Genomic DNA, 4,604 nt, shown 5'->3' with positions numbered 1-4,604 from the left:
ACCAGTTAATATGGGGAACCATATTGTCCAGATTTGCCTAATCAGGACTTAGCTCTGAGCTTTTTAGAGGGTCATATTCCTTTTCCAACTATTTTAGAATAACCTTTCATAAATGATGAAACACTAGTCCCAAGTATTTTTAATATGTGCTTTTTTTTCAAGCATAAATTTCCCTACAAGAGGAATTTTATTGATGACATTCATTTATTTCCCTCTCGAAAGACCAACTGCAACCAAATGAAGTGAACATAACCTGTAGATTTTATTTTCTTTATAATATAACAAAATATGAAGCTTGGAACTGGATCACTTGACCGTTTCTCTTCTTACCTCTTCATACTTCAGAATGCTTGTATCTCTTAATAGCCAGCATTCTCTTAGATCAGCAGTTGGGCTCAACACATCCAAGCCTCAGTACAGTCTTCTTTGTATTTTTTTTCCTTTTTCTGGATAATTGGCTGAGCTTGCCCAACAAAGCCACTCTGCTCCCTGTCATAATTTCACTTTTCCTGGGCATAAAGAGAATCTTTGCCTTTCTTGTACTATGTCACTCTGTGGGTTGGTGCTTGCCACACTTCTCGCAGAAAGTCTGGTGGGTTTTAGGAACATTCACCATGGTTGTGAGAGCGCTATCAGCAAAGAAAGACAATATGTGCTTTTAAAAACAAAGATTTAATGATGACATTTTTAGATAAACAAGTCTGAGAATTCCCGTGCTAAGCAAAGTCAAATACTTTTTCTTCCTTCAGGCATTCTCAGAGCCTTTAATATACTAAATCACTTTGTGGAGAACATAAATGGAAGCCTTTTTTCTTTCTTTCTTTTTTTTTTTTGTAAAGTTTTAACTAATTAATTAATGTTTTAATTCCAGCATTGCTAACACGCAGTGTTATGTTAGTTTCAGGTGTACAATATAATGCTTCAACACTTCTATACATTACTCAGTACTCATCATAATAAGTATACCCTTTATTCCCCTTCACCCATTTCACCCATCACCCCACCCACCTACCCTCTGGTAACCTTCAGGTTGTTCTTCATAGTTAAACATCTGTTAAACATAGTTAAACATCATTTTTTCTTTTTTCTTTGTCCATTTGTTTTATTTCTTAATTCCACATATGAGTGAAATCGTATAGTATTGGTCTTTCTCTGACCTTCTTATTATTTCACTTAGCATTATACCCTTTGGATCCATTATGTTGTTGCAAATGAAAAGTTTCCATGATTTTTTATGACTAATATCCCATTGTATACATATACCACCTCTTTTGTGACCATTCATGTATCAATGAACACTTGTGTTGCTTCCATATCTTGGCTACTGTAAATAATGCGGCTTTAAATATAGAGGCGCATGTATTTTTTTGAACTAGTGTTTTCCTACTCTTTCAGTAAATACCCTGTAGTGGAATTACTGGATCATATGGCAATTCTACTTTTAGTTTTTTGAGGAACCTCCATCCTGTTTTCCAGAGTGGCTGCACCAGTTTGCATTCCTACAGATGGTGCATGAGCGTTGCTTTTTCTTCACATCCTCGTGATTGCCAGCATTTTCAAAACTGACTTTCCCTTCTCATGAAACGCTTGTTAAATCTATGTTCTGTAGAACACACTTCCATAAATATTACTCTAGTAAATGATCACAATGTAAAAATGTTTTTCTCTTCCCTATAGAATTCAAGCTTAGGAACTGCCAGTTGGTGTTGGATCAGGGCTTAATAACTATTTAAAATAATTTCATATAATGAAACTAGTTAGAAGAGCAGTATATTACTTTAGATAATGTTACATAAATAAGAGCTACCAAGAAGGGATGACTTAGTGAATTCACTTGAAAAGTGGGTAGTTAAATAGTGATATCACAGGACATTTATCTAGTTTATATTGCCAGCATAGGAAAATAATTAGTTGAATGGAATGAAGATTCTTTTACGGAAATCATGCATTTTGAATTTGGTTTCTCAATGACATTCAAACAGCTGATCTCCTAGTGAGACTACTTGGAGAACTAAGGTTTTGTGTAGTCACACACTGTGTTTAATTCTGTTTAATCTGGGATATGTAAAAAATAAAGATGTGAGCACTTTGAGGAGAATTATGATAAAAATGGAGGAGAAATAATTTGAAGAAATGAGATTAACTATAAAAGTAAAAATGTCAGGTCTTAATAGTATGTTTCTGATTCAAGGCTAATGAAAGTATTCATTATATGGTGAGAGAGATTGAGCAGAATAGAAAGTGTAAGAGAGGTCAGCAGTGGCAAGACTAGTTGCTCCATTAAACTAGTGAGTAGATCACCTTGGTGACCTTCCTGATTGGAGAATGAGAACAAGAGCCTTTAAAAAATTATGAAAGGAGACTGACCTCTGATCTCTTCTTGAAACTTTTTACTATTATAAAAAGTAAAGATAAGGAATGTATAAATGCAAGCAAAAAAAAACAAAAACAAAAAAACCCTGATGTTCTTAAATAATCCTAAAGAGGTAAGCAGGAATTATGGGGAGCCAAAAGAACTCCCCATTAAAGAATAAAATGGAATTAAATAAAATCATTCAAAAATAATTAATCTATGGAAATAAAAAGACAAAGGAACTCTAATCTCAGTAGTTTTTTAAATGTTTATTTATTTTTGAGAGAGAGAGACAGAGACAGAGAGAGAGAGAGACAGAGAGAGAGAGAGAACAAGCAGGGAAGGGGCAGAGAGAGAGGGAGACAGAGAATCCGAAGCAGGCAGGCCCCAAGCTCCCAGCTGTCAGCGCAGAGCCTGATGTGGGGCTTGAACTCACAAACCGGGTGACCTGAGCCAAAATCAGACACTTAACTGACTGAGTCACCCAGTTGCCCCAAATCCCAATACGTTTTTAAAAGGGTATGTGACTGCATATCAACTTCATCAAAGCCATTTGATTTTATACCAGCACAATGTAACAACCAACTATGGAAGGCTCTTCACCATTGGAAGAGAGCTTACTAAAGTGTTACTTAATGTAACAACAAAATTCCATCTCAAAAAAAAAATAAGTATGCAAAGAAAATACATGAGTATGCAAACAAACAGGTGCAGTCAAATCCAGATCCAATCATTATTTATCTGAAGATCTCGGTATGATATTGTGATTTTTAACATCAATGTGTTTTAAAATAAACATGTTTTGAAAAGCATTATCATGGGGCGCCTGGGTGGCGCAGTCGGTTAAGCGTCCGACTTCAGCCAGGTCACGATCTCGCGGTCCGTGAGTTCGAGCCCCGCGTCAGGCTCTGGGCTGATGGCTCAGAGCCTGGAGCCTGTTTCTGATTCTGTGTCTCCCTCTCTCTCTGCCCCTCCCCCGTTCATGCTCTGTCTCTCTCTGTCCCAAAAATAAATAAACGTTGAAAAAAAAAATTTTTTAAAAAGAAAAGCATTATCAGCTTTGCAGAGTTTGGCAAAATGTAAATAGGAAAGAAATATGCTATTGCAAATAATAACAAGTTCTTACTACTCCCAGAAGAAAATATTCCCATGCATGGTTTCTACAGAGGTTATATTGGGTCTTACCAGTATCTAAGCTACATGTTTTTTCATGGACATACCATATCAGGTGGCCTGCCCTTGGAAATGTACAGAAGTTGAATATAAATGCTGTGGGGTGTTTCTTGTTGAGCTAATCCAACAATTCTTCCCATAAATATATTTATTAGCCTCGTCTTCAGTATAGTATAGTCTCAGCAATATGTCACTTTTTTTCAAGAAAATCAAAATGTAACTAAAATTTTTGCAGGCCTTGACTAGTAGGAAATATGTTAAAACTTGTATGACCAAACCCTCCACTTTCTGTTTGCTTCACCTGAATTCTTGTGGTAATCAAGTCACAAAAATAGTCTCCATAAAATATTTAAATATGTGGCACAACCGAATATATATATTCATGGTATCTTACTACCTGAATCAAATGCATCCTCTTGTCTTGACATTTTTCCATGAGAATTCAGCTAACATTACCCTAGAAGATGTTATCTAAAAATGTTACATGAATTTTTTCCCATGATGTCTTTTTGACAATTGAGAAAGAGCAAACAATTATAAAAAGGCTTTTGCCAAAAATAAAACATCTCAGTATGAAATAAATCTTGTGGGATGCTCAAATCACTGTACCTAGTGAGGGAAAGAATTTTGATTGAATATTATTTAGCCTTTCACAAAGTTCTAAAATCCTTAAAATTATTTTAATTCATTATGATTTTTAAATTAAATATTTGGAGTTTGTATTCATATTCACTCTGAATATTTTTTAGGAAAAAGTAATCAGGTAACTAATTTATTTCAACCAGACTTCTATAATTAATTGTATGGTTGAGTGTGCTGGTGTTACAGCAGAAAAAGGGAAATCCCTCCCTTCACAGAACTTAACCTCTGAGCTGTGAGAGGTGGACAAACACCTATAATAAATACATAAAAAATGTACCTACCATCGTATTTAATTTTTAGCATTATTCACTCTTGTTTTTCTTCCATAATTCACCACTGGTGTAGGTTATGGACACTTTTGTATTACTAAAAGAATATCCAAATGGTTGATATTTGTTTCAGTATCATGATAACTGTGAGCAATTCTTTTGAAATT

Source organism: Prionailurus bengalensis, chromosome E4 (genome assembly GCF_016509475.1).
Source record: "Prionailurus bengalensis isolate Pbe53 chromosome E4, Fcat_Pben_1.1_paternal_pri, whole genome shotgun sequence".
In the NCBI taxonomy this organism is placed as follows: Eukaryota; Metazoa; Chordata; class Mammalia; order Carnivora; family Felidae; genus Prionailurus; species Prionailurus bengalensis.
This window is presented reverse-complemented; position numbering follows the sequence as displayed.